At 42.4% G+C, this 16,239-nt stretch overlaps 1 pseudogene across 1 annotated transcript; it reads right to left on the bottom strand.

Annotated features, from left to right (window-relative positions):
- Positions 1–9,294: 9,294 nt before the first annotated feature.
- On the bottom strand, positions 9,295–11,360 carry LOC147625946 (AAA-ATPase At3g50940 pseudogene; annotated as a pseudogene). The gene has a single exon (XR_015268741.1). The product of XR_015268741.1 is annotated as an AAA-ATPase At3g50940 pseudogene (transcript).
- Positions 11,361–16,239: the final 4,879 nt, after the last annotated feature.

Here is a 16,239-nt window from a genome sequence, read left to right as displayed (position 1 = left end):
GTTGGACATAGGAAGGAAAAGATACCGAGAAGATTCCTTTCTTTTGAATCTTTTGGGAGAAGAAAGGAATCTTTCCCTTCCCATGTCCAATCCCAATCATGCTATATATATCATCGGAAAGCTCTCAGACAATAGGTTCTGAAAATGCAAGATTTGGAGTTGATTTGCTGAAAATTTTTCATGCCCCCATTTTTAAAGGAATATTCTCATGTGAAATTCCTAGAGGCTCCCAAAATGAGCTCAAACTTGCTCTAATGGATAATAGGGGCCTCCTTGAAAGGGATGTGCATGCGAGACTCAACAGATGCACTAGTCGACCAACAATAAGGGAGGGATCACATGCACTCCTCTCATCACCCGATCGCTCTATGAATGTGTGTTCCACACATAGAGAGATGATTGGATTGCTATCTTGGCAGCGAGACAAAGATGCATGCACTGTTGTGAGAGAGATGCATTAGTTTCTATGTCTGTGAGAGATCAGATCCGAGAGATGCATGCACCATTTTGTAAGAGAGAGAAAAGCTATTTCCATGAAGTAGGAACTGCGTTTAGGTGCACTGGGGTGTGGAGGAGGTCATAGAGTTCACGCAAACGTCAGGTAAAGAGATCGACCGACCCCTTCACTGCTCATTCTCAACATGGGTGGGAAAGGAGCATATGTCCCTTTGGCATTGTGTTGAACGGCACACACGATGACATTTGTCCCAAATAGCACCCTGCGTGAGAACCTACTCTGTGTGGTGCTAATGTGCACTACCCAACACTAGTGCTCCCACACACCGCACTAGTGCGGGTGTGAAAATAGCTCCAAAGAGATGCATTTAAATTTTATACCGCTGTGTGTGGATGATTGTGTATGTGAGAGAGGAAAGCACAAATTTGAATGCAAGAGAGAGGGGGCAACGTGTCGTCCTAAAGGCATACGAGGGCTATATGTTAAGGAGCTCGCCTGTAGGCTATAACTATAGTACCTGTTAAGATAGGATTTATGTCAACCTCTATAATTATTTTAATTCTTGGTACATCAATAATTATTACCGCATGAAAGATTGAAAGGAGTGTGACTTGTTAGGAATTCAAGACAAGGATGAGAGGAGGAGACCATGTGTGAGGCGAGTGGGTTAGTGGGGTAGTACAACTTTCACTCCGCTCGTGCTGATCGCATACAACCATACGTCAATGGGAGGTCGACGAGAGACAGTGGCTGCATGGCTGGGATGGCCAGTTTGTGGCATCAAGGGGTAGTAGATTCACTAAACAGATGGGGATATTGGGAGGTCGATAGCGAAGGAGAGATGAAGCGGCATCTAGGTGTGGTTGATGGCGAGAGCGTGGTGAGGAAGAAGAATGTGCCTGATTGGATGAATGAGAGATTGTGTGCTCAGACGAAAGAAAAGAAGGTATGTTTGAGGATTAACTCGGAGCTGGTCAGGAATCAAGTGGGGCTCTTCTCCATGTGTACTTGTTAAAACCCTAAAGATCTCTCTAGCTAATAACCATGCGTGAACCAGGCATATTCTCATCCACCCAACCATCCCTGAGCCCAAGGGTACACACATAAATACAATGAAGTATCACATATCTTACCTTAGTATCCCATACCACCAAGAGATATGACTTCACTCCAGCAGCACTTGGCTCTAGCTTGAAATGGCAAGAGAGTAGACATAATGCTCTACACAAGAGAACCTCCCTTGAGAATGCCCCATGCCGCTATTATATACATTAGGAACTCAATGGAGTCTTTTTGGGCCCTTTAATTTGCCATTGCCTAATGGAGGTGATTAAGAAATAGATAAATAGGGAGATTACATGTGGACTGAAACCAATGGTTTGTAAGAGCCTAGAAGGTAGTGGTCAAACTTAGAATAATAGGCTAAATAGGCTCTTTTTAAATTTTCAAAATCAACTAAAACTCAAAAATTTAAAACGTATATGAATTTTTCCCCTATTTTTTTTTAGAAAAGGATAGCTGCAGCCTGCAGCCATCATTAAGTAAGGTCTCTAAAGTGATAGAGGCCCAAAAACGAGTTCCCATGCATTCAATGCACATTCTCCTTCACTTTCCACTATCCCTCTCTCCCACGTTCCCTCCAAAACGCTCTCTCTTCCCCCTTTCTCATAGCAGGGCATTTTTCACTCTCTAGACTACTTCTTTTAGCTATCTACCTCTTGATCTACCTCTCTCTTCACTCAGAAACCTAGATCTATAGCTATGGAAGCTTGATCTGCAACCTCCTCTTAGAAGCTATGGAAGTTTGATCCTCACTTACATTTCCTTCCTTCATCCTTCTTCCTTGTCCAACCTTCTTTTACAGAGTGTAACAGCAGAGCTTAGCTATGGAAGCTTGATCTGCAACCTCCTCTCAGAAGCTATGGAAGTTTGATCCTCACTTACATTTCCTTACTTCATCCTTCTTCCTTGTCCAAACTCCTTTTACAGAGTGTAATAGCAGAGCTTAGCTATGGAAGCTTGATCTGCAACCTCCTCTCAGAAGCTATGGAAGTTTGATCCTCACTTACATTTCCTTACTTCATCCTTCTACCTTGTCCAACCTCCTTTTACAGAGTGTAACAGTGGAGCCAAGCTATGGAAGCTTGAGTTGCAAATGCTTTGGCTCTCATAATCTTACTCATTGTCTCCTCTCACCCCCTCCAATATCCTCTTTCAAAGTGCAGTAATAGCACAGCCAAGCCCTTGGAACTTGCTCTACAACTCCTTCTCTTTTGTACATCTCCCTAGTCTAAGTTTTTTTCTCACCATTCTATTTTCCTTTGCCATCAAGGTTTATAATCTCTCTAATATATACATCTGATGTCTTCTTCTAGAGCTCGAAGGCCTCCGATCAGTATTCAATCTCTCTCTTGTAGCAGTGGTCAAGATGAGGATGGGCACTGGAACATCAAACAGTATGAGAAGTGGAATTGGATTACGATGCAGCCTAGTACAAGAGGAACCCACAAGGTGTCCAAGCGATACGTTGATATACAAAGTCACCATTGGAAAGGGCGGATAATGGAGCTCAAACAAGATCGTGATGGAAAAAAGCTAGCCAAGGTCCAACATGTTTACAAGGCAACAGAGCTAAAACTAGCAGACCATGACCAACGTCAACGATTTCCTGCAAATTGTAAGTTATTTCACCACTTTATATTCTTGTTTTTAAATCAATTGTGTGCTAATAATGGTATACTGAGCACTGCTTTGATTGTTCTTGGGTTCCTGTGCGTAGATATTTTTCCCTCAAACTATAGTGAGTGGGAGCCTATGGAGGCAATTTCAGGAACCTTTGAAGCATACCATGTGGAGCTTGGTAGTTTAATCTTTGGAGAGTGTCCAGCTGCACAACTTCTTGCACGAAACATCTTCTTCTATAAGGATACATATGTGGTTCCCATGACAGCAAATGGTATTGGAAAATTAGTTCCAAAACCTACGCCAACTCTCACATCTATTGAATGGCCAATTCCAGACAATGCTTCAGTGGCCATGGCTTGTTTGCAGATCGCACATATGGATCTCACAAAGCAACCATAACCTGCTTCATACCTCTACACCTCTTTGTGTACCTGTTCCGTACAAGTGACACACATCGTACCCCAACTTTATGGATTGCAAAGGGGGGGAGAGCTCTGACTTGTTTCTTATCACCTGCATGGGATAAAAAAGTTGTTCAACACAATGGAGACACCATCAGATGCGGAGTAATAGTTGAGAAGGTTGTGATGCGCTATCATATTGCCAAACAACAGTTGTCCATTGCGTTTCCTTACAGGCGATGGAAGCTTACAAATGGAGAATGGGAGGCGTTAGACTCCGACACAACCTCTACAGAACAGGGTGTGCTACATATATCCATGCAAGGTGGGGATGTAGAAGATGTTACTGTGAATGATGACTGGTCCCTTGCCAACTTACGTGACTACTTAGTTCTTCGATTCTCACTGAGTGGTGATTTTGCTTTGATAATCAATGGTAGAGTAGTGCGCAAAAGGCAGGAACGATCTTTTCTTTGTAGAGAAATTACTTTCCCTGGCTGTGTAGCTATCAGATAACCACTGGATATGTAATCTTGAATTGAAGTAAATACAATTTCAATTTTTTTGCCTCATTGTCTTATTAAGGTTTTTCAATTGTCTTGTGCAAGTTTTATTTTTTTGTGATAGTGTAAGGTTGGTCACACAAGCATCTGTGGCTTTACTCTTGACTTTGCCACCACCATGGCGAGTGCCCTTACGGCCTTTGCTTGGTAATGTGATTTCTCCATTCCTTGATTGCTCCAAAGTGCTAAAGAGCCATATCTATCGAGAAAGTATGGCCCATGTGCATACAATATATGCTGCATAGAAAATTACAAAAAGTCAACAAACAGTATGAAGAACATACTACAAGGACACAAGAAATACAACATTACCATGTAGTGAGTAATGTGTGTTTCTCCCCATGCCTCGACCATTTCTTCTGTAAATCTACAAGTGGCTTGTTTAAGTGCCTCAATACCATGGTCATTCAGGTGAGGTCGCTCTAGAAGATCGACCATTTTATTACACACCTCCCATACATTTTATTACACACCTCCCATACATGTGCACGTTTTAGGCCAAGCCTGGCATCATTTCCTCGATATGTTGTGACATCACATATCTTCTTCCAAATTTCAAAGTCAGTGTGGCTATGAGAACCCAAGTGGTTTGATAGCAAGTGTCTTGCCTTTGATCCACCCATGCAAATTTTATTAGGGTTGTCTTGTGTAGGGTTTGATTTTCTGTCCTTTGTCAAGACCACTGCTCCAGCATGTAATCCCATAGACTAAAGTACACCCTCTAGTGCACGTATTGACTCTTCTCGTCGATCTTCGAGCTCCATGTTCTAGACATAGTTTATGTGGAGCATCAATAGCTTATCCAAAATCCTGAGTCTTGCATGTAATGTGCACACATGCACTTGACATAGTGGAATTTCCAAGATTGGGTTCCAAGCATTGTCCTCCTGGTCACGACTAGGTGGCTTGCTCTAGTCACAACTTAATATGCCATTATGCCATACCTTTGATCCTTTCCTCTGTTTAGCATAAAAAACGATTGCTTTTTTTGCACCCACCTGTTTTTGACTTTTGCCTTTGCTAGGTTGTTTCCCTTTTACTCTTGAGTCTACTGCTGTCTTGGAATGACAACAGTAAACACATGAGAATATAGTATTCGCACCTATTTTACAACCCAACATACACTTTAAGGTTTTTAGATCGCCACCCAAGTGCCATTCAACGTTAAAGCAGCCTGTTCCGGGAACATCAAGCTTTTGACCATTGACCTGACAAGAGACGACATGTTGAATGCCAGACCGTTCAAAATACCACCTCAAGGTATCATGGTTCTCTTTTGGGAGGACCCATGCTGCTTGCCACCAAATGTTCTTCTCTGATTGAATGCCATAGTAGTCTTGCTTATGCTCTTGACCCCTATTGTTGCTGTCTTCAGTTGCATCCAACTCTTGGGTCTCTAAAGGCTTTCCTCTAAGTGCTCGGCTCATCAAGGTTAAACTAACACGCTCCAGTCTTTGACCTTTAACCACTTGACATTCATCCAGCTTCAAGACAAACACGGCATTTCCACCTGTCTCTTCAAGTGTGAGGCCATAGTACTGAATCATTGCTTTTTGTAGCACTTCCATGTCAATGTAGACATTGTTATATGCATTGTATTCAAAGGGTTTGATTGTTGGCATTGGCATAATATCCTCCACCCACTTGTACCCACCCTCGAACATGGATGCAATATCACCATTAGCACACTTCTTTGCCATCTGTAAGCTATAAAGTGTTGGAAGCAAGGATTGCATAACTCCCTTTGCTCGCAACCCTAAAGTGATTGACCTGTACATTGCTCTGTATCCTTTCTGGCTAATACCTGCTGAGTCACATATATCAAGCATCTCTTTGGGTGTGACAATTTCTTTGATTTCCTTCAAGAAATGTTGACGAAGGGTCTCCCGCAGCTTATCATTACCAGAACCTGTTATCATTTCCATGATATCCTTCTCCTGAAGGACATGCTGAAGAAGGGAGGCATTAACATTGTCCTCAGCGTTGTTACATCCTAGTATAGCTGTTGCACAAGCCCTACAATCGCAAGAGTCACCCATGAGAGATGCTTTATTCATTAATTGCTTCTCAAAGCTGCTATAATTCGTACAAAAATTTTTACCTGGTTGTTTGTTTACGCCTCTTGCATGCGCCTGCTGTCTTAGAAAGTAACCCAACAACTTTACGTTTTCTTTGCCTTGCGTGATATCCAATGGGAAGGTGAGTGAAATGGTGAACACGACGCCGAAGATTACGAGTGGAGTGTTGAAGACGAACATAATTATCGATAAATTGATTTATTGTGCGCACACGATCCGCTAGATTATTCTTCTGCACCTCAAGCTCCTCTGCTGAGAGCTCTTTAATCCTCTGCATCAAACTATTGATCTGCTTAGTCGATGCCGCTTGAAGCTGGTCGAAGGCAAATTGTGTTTGCCTCTTTTCAGCTGCCTCATCTAGCCACAACATGTGTAATCTCCTACAATAGCCAAGAAGCCCATTGAAACCATCACCAACAAACTTAAGAAAACTTGTAATGCTTTTGAATGGTGGAGGGGCACCAGATATTGGATCTGGTGGATAAAGATTTCCATCAATCCAAAGATCAATGGCCTTTGCTCCTTGCATTCGAAGCTGATCGTATGAAATATTGGGTGCAACATGCCTACTGCGTAGGGTTGCGTATTCTGTCTCCAAATCAACCTGAAGGCGGATCTTAGAAGGCTTATTGGTGATGTCTTGTAGTGCCATCTACAAGAAAGTAGGCTTGTAAGCTTGGGTTGAATAGGAGTGGAAGGAGCAGGATATGGTATCAAAAAATAATGGGAAGAATGGAGATGAGGGTTGCTTCTCTAGAGCTGCATTGTGGATAGAGAAAGAAGCTAGAAAGGGAGCCAATGAAACATAGAGAGGGTTGGCAATGGTGAGACAAAAATGCAAAGGAGACAATGCATCATGGGAAGCTTCTTTAGTGCAGGCTATGGCTGCTAAGCAATATAGAGAGAGAATACATCATGAAAAGGTTCTTATGTGCAAGTCATGGCTACTACTGTGGGTTTGGAGAGAGAACCAAGTATTGTAGAAAGAATGCTCCTGGTAAGCTTCTTCCTTGCAAGCCATGGCTACTACTGTGGGTTTGGAGAGAGAAGGCTCATTTAGGAGTACAGACCTGCTAGCTATGGAGAGAGGACCAAGTACTGTAGAGAGAATGCTCATGGTAAGCTTCTTCCGTGCAAGCCATGGCTACTACTGTGGGTTTGGAGAGAGAAGGCTCATTTAGGAGTACAAATCTGCTAGCTATGGCTTCTGGAGTAGGGAAAGACGCTTTTTTCCATGGAGAAGGAGTGCAGGGCGTTTTAGAGAGAAGATTTAGAGAGAGAAAGAGATCTGGTGTACACACAAAAAAGGGGGGAAGAAAGTGACGAATTTTTGGAATGTTTGGAGTTCGAAAAGGTTGCTGCAGGCTATGATAACTGACTGACAGCCCATTACAAAGCTTTAAAGTCACCTAGGTGGCCAGATCTAAGAATATCTCCTTTTTTTTATTTTTTTTATTTTTGTGAAAAATCAAATATATGCTTTTAGGACTAGGCCTCTAGGCTTGGTCAAAGATGGATTAGCATTTTAAGCATTTCACTAAACGTCCAAATTAAAGGGCCCAAGAAGACTCCATTGAGTTCCTAATGGGAGGGCCCTCAAGTGACTCTTGACTCTCCATTCCCATGTGTGACCCTTGGTTGCCTGACCCTAACCTCAACCCAAGGTTAGACCTAACCCTTGCCCCACTAGAGCATGTTCCCATGCTCCCATGTTCACATGCCTAGGATGGGTTAGCCTCCTAGTATATGCACATATAATGTGCACATAACATACTTTCCCTCTCTTAAAACATTGCACTCTTGCAATGAAAAGAAGGAAAACTGCGCTCAATGTTCTCAACTGACTCCCAAGTCGAATCCTCAATTTCCCAGTCTTTTCACTTAATTTTAACCTTAGGGATTAGGTAACTATGAAGTTTCCTTTCCCTGAATTCAAGTACCTTTTCAAGTTCATATGGGGAACATAAGACAAATCTTCGACTTCAATGAGTTCTTAAGGAGTAACTGTGTTATCCTCACCTCCCAGCTTCTCTTTCAATCTACTGACATGAAAGACTGGATGAACTCTTACATGTGGAGGTAGTTTTAATTCATACGCAACCTGCCAATCCGACGTATAACTCGGAATGGACCACAAAATCTAGGAGATAATTTTGAGCACTTTCCTGTTAATAAAGTCTAAGAATCTTTAGGAACTTTCAAATAAACCAACGCCCCTTGCGGCTCAAAAGACCGAGATGAGCGTCTCCTATCAACATAAAATCGTGCTCTATCCTCATGATAGAATCCTGAGCTTGGGTCAAAATTTCCTGCATATCTTGCAAGAAATCCCTCGATGTATCAAGCTCAATGTCCTTAAAACTGACATCAACAGGTGTCCTGAGTTGATACTCATACATAAGCATGAACGGACTATAACCAGTCGTGCATATGTATGTGAGATTGTGTGCATGTACACGTGCAAATGTGTGTATACATGTGCATCTATGTATGCATGTGTGCCTATCGATCTGTGTGCACGTGTATTTGTGTATTTCAGTGTGTGTGTGTGTATGCGTGTATATATATGTAAGTTTATATGCATGTATGTGTATGTGTGAGGTTAAGTAAGTGTGTGCATATTTGTGTATGTGTACGTGCATACGGGTATGTGTGCATGTGTTTTTTTTTGTGTGCGTGTGTGTTTTTTATGTGCATGTGTGTGTGTGGTGTGTGTTGTGTGCATGCACATGCATGTGTTTATGTTGGCATATACATATGTGTGTGTGTGTGTGTGTGTGTGTGCTAGGGAAAACAAATGAGAAAATGAGAAACTCCCTAGTATACGTGTGTGTGTGTGTGTGCGTGTTTATATAGATGAAACTCATTCAATGAGCAAATGACTTGATGGTGACAACTAATTGTGAGCCTCAATGCATCTAGGCTTGTGGAAAAGAACCGTTCCTTTTTAAAAGTTCAAAAATGTGACTCTCCTATACACACACACAAACATATATATGTACTTATTCAATGCGCAAATGACTTGATGGTGATAACTAATTGTGAGCCCCAATGCATTTAGGCATGTGTAAAAAATAAGTATAAAAATTTTAAAAAAATCTCCTTTCTCCTTTATGTTAAAGATCTCTCTCTCTTGCCAAGTGGGGCTCTCCTTTGCTTGCCACATGGAACGTTACAAGTAATATATTTATAGATTATAAAAAGGGAGCACAAAATGAAGGCCAACCCACCATGAAGCTAAATGTAGCTTGGATCCTCAAAGTAAATCGTCTTAGTTTAGTTAGGAAGCCATCCCATCCACTTGGTGTAGCATAAGCCACTTCATCCGCTTCATGGGTTAGCATGCCCTAATCCATAAGCCATCCCGATAACTCATTTGACTTGGTGTATCTAATGCTTGAGAATGCCTTCATAAGATCATTTGGTTGAAGCTACTCGGAAATTAAAAAGTAGAAATCGAGAACCTTTTAAGGAGTCTTTTCAGTTTGCTGCGCTTCTTACTGGAAGGGGGGCCGCCGACCTGCGGTGTGCGGGGAGGGGAATTAAGCGATTCTTGAGATGAAGGATTGCAGCTTCTGTTGGATGCGGACGATGCTTCCAAGGACGTGAGGACGCATTCAAGGGCTCGAGGGCCGCGGTTCTTGTTGCTGATGAGAAGCTCCACGACCTGGGCGGGTGTGACTTGGCTGTCCCGCATGTACCTCTCCACTTCCGGGTACAGCTCGTGGTCGTCTTGCAGGCCAAGGTAATTGGATGCAAGCACCTTGAACGCAGGAAAGGTGCAATAAGACAAGAGTATGTGGAAATCCATCCTCCCCGACCTCAGCAACGCAGGGTCCAGTTTGTCCTTGTGATTCGTGGTGAAAACGAAGATCCTCTCTTCCCCACAGCACGACCATAGCCCGTCCGTGAAGTTCAAGAGCCCCGACAAGGTCACCTTGCTAGCATTGCTTTTCTCTGCAGCAGCATTAATGGGAGGCCCGGGATGATCAGCAGCTCTCTTGGGGCTGGCTCTGTCTAGTGAGAAATTGAGAGAGCAATCGATGTCCTCGATGACGATGATGGACTTTCTGGATGTGTTGATGAGAAGGGATTTGAGCTGGGAATTATTAGAAACGCTTGTGAGCTCGAGATCATAAATGTCATAGTTGAGGAAGTTGGCCATGGCGGCGATCATGCTGGACTTGCCAGTGCCGGGGGGGCCATAGAGAAGGTAGCCACGTTTCCAGGCGCGCCCAACACTGTGATAGAAGGCCTCTCCTTCAGCGAAGGCCCTCAGGTCGGCCATTATGTGGTCCTTGAGGTCAGGGGAGACGGCGAGGGTGCGGAAGGTGGAAGGGTGCTTGAAATCAACCTCGTCCCAGCCGCCGCCGTCGTCGTCGTTGGTGTAAAGCTTCCGTTGGCTGTTCCGACGCTCGATCTCTCGGGCGACGGACGCGATGTGGTCGAAGTAGGCGGGCAAGACGCGGCGGCGGTCGGATGTGCGCATCTCCAGGACGAAGCTTTTGGCCTCGGACGACTGGCGGGCGGAGCGGTCCCAGAAGTCTCCGGCCCCGCCCGCGGGTTTGGGCTCAGAGTGGTGCGTCCAAAGCACGCGCGCGCCCGCGAACCTGTCTTCGATGCGCTGGCCAGGCGAGAGCGTGAAGGTGAGGCCGCTGTGGTCGTTGCAGCGGTGCAAGCGCAGCGAGTCCGTCTGCAGCATCATGTGCTCGAGTGAGCCCACGTATGCCTCAATGTCATCGTAAAGCAAGTTGCCGCTGAAGCTGCCTTCCACGTCCCTGTGCACCTCCACGCGCGTGCGCGTGCTGCCGCCCAAGAACCGCTTGCACAGCCAGCTCCACCACGCCTCCAAGTGCTCCGCCAGCATACTCCTCAGTTGCGGGGGAACGAATGCCTGCAGCACGGCAATCGTCCCCATCACCGACAATAGCAGCTCGCTGCTACCTTCCAAGAGGCGTGCCATGCTCACGTTTTGGAAGCACGCGCACGTGTGCAGGCAGCCGGCTCAAGAATAAGTAAAATGAAGTTTCAAGAAGAGAGTTTGCAACTTTTGCAAGGTTGCAGCTGCAGCCTGCTCCTCTTTAATCCCTGCGTCGGCGTGCCTTCCAAGCTAATAAGCCGCTCGTGGCTGGTCAAAAGCCCCCCAAACCGCGTACACCCGCAGACCCACGTGCGACAAGATGAAAAACTTCAAGCCTAGTACAAGTCTATTAGAACAAACGTTTCTTTGCGTGCATATTAATTAATTAATTTGTGAGTTGAAAGGTTTTGTAATACGGCACCAAAATCTGTGGGGACTGAATCAATTAGAGTATCTTCTTTAAAAAGCATGTTTTGACAATTCTTCTCATCTACATTTTTTAAGGGCACACCCAACAGAAATATCATCATTGGGACACCCTCTCTCTGCCTCTAGTACACATGCAAGTCTCTCTCGTATTGAACTTGCAAACATGGAGCCATCACTGAGTACCCATGCCATCAAGGTGTCGTTGAGGGTGTATATTACTGTCGTTCAATTACGATTTTGCTTTTGTAGGTTAGGTTCTAGGGTTTGTGAGAATCAGTGTAGGATACTCTCTCTCTGTCGAGGAGGAGAATGGTGAGGAGCAGGAGTGGAGGGGAGAGGAAGAGGACGGGAATAGGGATAAGGCAGAGCGACACGGAAAGGGGAGTGGGTAGGTAGGTATAAATAGATTATTCTGAATATACAACCTAAATAGACTGTTGTGAACCTAAAGGGGAGTGGGTAGGTAGGTATAAATAGATTATTCTGAATATACAACCTAAATAGACTGTTGTGAACCTAGAGGGGTGTGGGTAGGTAGGTATAAATAGATTATTCTGAATATACAACCTAAATAGACTGTTGTGAACAGTGTCAACCGGTTTTGATTGAAAAATTGCATAGCTTAATCGGTTTTATAACTAAAATTTATGTACGAGTCACTCAGGCCGTATGTGAGTGCTCTTGTTGGAAGAGACTTAGCGAGTCCTTGGGCCATCCCCCTTCCTAGACTAGTCCAGTATGTCCAAGGTGTGGGCATCCAGGAAAGGGTTGGTACTTATAGGATTTGCGGGAATGTTAGGCAAGGGGCCAAAGCCTGGTGGAATCGAAGTGATAGGGGGTGTAAAACCTGATGACACGCTTGTTATAAGCATGGCCAATGGTATTGGGAGGTGAATTTGTGGCATAGATCTCAATGGCTCGAAGATGCCAGCCACCACTGGGTTCAGTCCTTGTGTGATCCCTGGTAATCCCTCTATCGTGGCCATGTCAGAGTGCCTAAATGCTCCTTAATGAGCAATCATATTTTTTTGGGGGCTTTTTATACTTTCCCATAGCCCGTTTTATAGCCTCAAGAGGCTTGGCGTACTCTTCACTGGATCAAACGAGTGTCCGTTTGTTCTAATTAGCTTAGGTGCTATATGCACGTGAACGACCTTAGAGATATCTTTTCGAAAAAAGCATATACTAGGAACTTCCCAGATGGAAGAGAAGGTCCTAAAACCTATTTTCCATCACTGTCTCGAGACAAAAAAAAATTATGAGAATTTTTTCCTTGTTTCGCAGCACGTTTTTTAGGGTGTTCCAAAAGGAATTTTGAAAAACTATGTATGAGGGAGTTTAGTATTTTTGGAGTACTACAACTTTGTTTCCCTACTGAGTCATCCGTGATTTTATCGTTGACCCTCAAAAGTAGCTCGAATATGGCTCGTCGTTGTTTTCGTGCTGTTTTTAAACGATTTTTCGTGGTTTTTGGGCTGTTATTTTTGTCTCGATTTTCGGGTCGAATTTTACGGCTGCTGGTCGGAGGCCAAAATGGTCGATTTTGACTTCGGACGACCGCATCCAAATTCAAAGAGCTCGATGTCAGCTTTCCAATGAGCCCTAGAGCGCCTTCATCAGATATACAATTTAGGAGATACGGCCCTCCAAACAAGGGTGTTTTCTAGAGTCGACTAACGGACTTCACGAGTTTTATAAATTTTATTTATTTATTTTTGGCCGGCGGACCCCTTTTCACATTGACCGACGGACTTCACGAGTTTTATAAATTTTGATTTTTTTTTTCACGTGAAACCTTAGGTTTTCACGTCGTGAAATCGGACTCCACGGAATATTAAATTCAAAAATTTTTCTTTTTTTTTTTGCATGAAACGAGACTCCACACGGAATATTAAATTCAAATTTTTTTATTTTTTTAAACGTCTAACTTTTCATGGCCTGCCTTTTCATGGCCTGAATTTTCACAGCCTGAATTTTCACGGGGCTAAAATTCCTTCCACGGTCGGAATTTCGTTCACGGCGTGAACTTTCATTATTAGAATTCTGTTCTCATGGCTTGAACTTTCATGATTGGAGTTCCGTTCACGGCGGCCGGGGTTTTTTTTTTAAGAGTCTAGTGGGAAATATGAATTTTTCTTTTTGGGGGGGGGATATTTTTTGAATTTAAAATGAAAGGGGTATGGGTATTTTCCAAAAAAGGTAAGTGGGAATCAAAAAAGTCAACCTTTTAATGACACCCCTTACACCCCTCATAAATGACACCCCTTACACCCCTCATAAATGATACCCAAAATGGACAATTTTGACAACTCATGAGCATCTACTCATTGAATGCTCATTAGCCTTAATGAGTTATGTAAAAAAGTGATTAAAAATTAATCCAAGATTAATCCTTTCACTAATCTTTTTCTCTTTTATACTAATTAATCACTAATCCCTAATTATTAATTCACACAATTGAGCACATCATTGGATAGAGCAAGGGAATGCTAATCTTTGTGCATCAATAATTGTGTAAAATTAATCTAAAATAGGGGATTAATTAGACTCTTAATTATGGTCTCCTCTTTTAAAGTAAAATTAATCAAAGAGAGTTAAATTTCTCCAATTGATGAAAAATTGATGTGATTAGGTGTTTTGATGCATCTAGATGCTCTCAAAATACTAAAAAATCCCAATTTTGACTACTCATATGATCAATTTAGACCCCAATTAACACATTTTCTATTTTTTTGGCCTTTTGAACAAGACTAATCACTCTTAATGACAAAAACCAATCCATTCAAAGAAATTAGTCAAATTCAAGGATTTTTTAATGGTTTTAAGAGATTTTTTGAAAGATTAAGCTACTCTAAATGCTTGCTAACACTCTACTCCAAACAATTTCAACAAAAAATACACAATTAAACTAAAATTAATGATCTTAGTTCTATGTTTAATCTAAAGAGAGCTAACATTCACTAAGAATTGCATTCTATTGCATTGTTTGATGCAATGGAAGCAAACTAAGCCTAATACAAACAATGTGCAAGCCCTAAGAACATGAAAAACCACCAAAACAATAACAAAAATAATAAATTAATCTAAAAATTAAGTAAAAAGCATTCTTTTCATCAAAAAATAAAAAAGAGAGCTATTCTACACCAAATCTCACACAAACCACCATTAAATCCACATCTTTTTCATGGGGAACCATTAATCAAGATAATGGGCAATGGGTTATGCATAGATTAGAGACAAAACGATGAAAAAAGCCAAGGGATGGCTCCCTGGCAGCGGTGCCAAAAATGTTATGGCTCACCCTAACCCTCCTTGAAACACATCCAAAAAGAGACTACCTAGTGAACCGCAACTGTCGTGAGGATCGTTCCAATGGACGAGCTCGTAACCCTTAAGTTCTCCAAGCTCTATAACTCCTTGAGAAGCAATTTCACCATGTCTCCCACGAGTGTTGTCACACCGCCACATTGCACTATGGATACTCGTCCCTCCTCTCACCTTACTTCACTCACACACACACTCACTAGCATGCATTAGAGGGAGAGAGATTAGCAAGAGCAAGACTCAATTGCACAATGGGAGAGTATGTTGTATTATGAGAGAAATTCACTTATATACATGGCCATAAGTGTTCACACTCACTGAAACTGTGGCTGACTGGGCACTTTAGGCTCATAAGAGGCCTAATGCTATTACAATAACTACTCTCATAATATATCCATGAAGTAAATCACTTAGGACTTCATCCTATCTTGCTACCACACGCTCTTGAAGCGGGAATCGTCATAAATACTCCGTCACACCATTACGAGCGCCCGTCCAAGTTATAGCTTTGGACACCATTGCTTCATATCTTGAATGTATGACCCTTTGGTGTATCTACCGTGACTCCTTGATGTAAGATAATGGAGGCAGCTCTTGTTAATCCTAGAATTAGATTAACAGGGAGCCCTTCATCCGTCCATGATGGAATTCTTGATGTTGCAGTAGATTAGCAATCTGGCTATGGCTCTCCATGCTCCTCTCCTTGTATGCTGATTCAATCCATACGGACAGATTATGAAGAGGATTAGTATTGAGGAAGGTGGTTTTATGGTTTTGGAAAACCCACTAATGGTTTTTCACCTAGTTTTACCCTTTGGGAAATAGATTGATAGAGATTGATTATCTTATGTAGTTAAAATCAAGCCTTCTTTCAACCATGCATAAACATAAATCAATAAACGTGTTCTTCTTCAATTTAAATTCAAAAAAATTACCAAAATCACCTCTGTTTTTGTCTCTTTCACCTCTTTGTCTACAAATTTTTGATTGCCTTCAAGAAGATTAAATTAAACCAAAGCTCTGATACCACTGTCTCACGGGACCCTTTAATCTTCTTGAAGAAATAATTAAAAACTCATAAAATATATCAAAAAATTAAAACAAACACTTGAATTTAATTGAAATTGATTAACCTAGCATAACACAAAAGCAAAGGAAAGAAAATAACATCACCATCAAGACAAGATTGGGTGCAATTCCCCCTCCCATGTCGTGTAGCTCCACTTCCACGATGTGAGTATTTTGAGAATTTTATTCATAAAAATAGCCCAAGGAGCTAAGGATAGATGAGTGTACATACTGGGCTTCCTTTTCCCACTTTTGGGGTATTGCTTTACACATTTTTAACCATATGAAGTCTCCTAAGGTTTATACATATAAAAACCTTTGCCCAAATAAAATTGCTAGTGGGCCTTGTTATACATAAAATGACTGTGCATAT

This window comes from Cibotium barometz, chromosome 23 (assembly GCF_041138505.1).
Source record: "Cibotium barometz isolate CiBa-2024 chromosome 23, ASM4113850v1, whole genome shotgun sequence".
Taxonomy (NCBI): Eukaryota; Viridiplantae; Streptophyta; class Polypodiopsida; order Cyatheales; family Cibotiaceae; genus Cibotium; species Cibotium barometz.
Note: the sequence above shows the minus strand (reverse complement) of the source record. Positions and strands in the feature narration are given on the sequence as shown.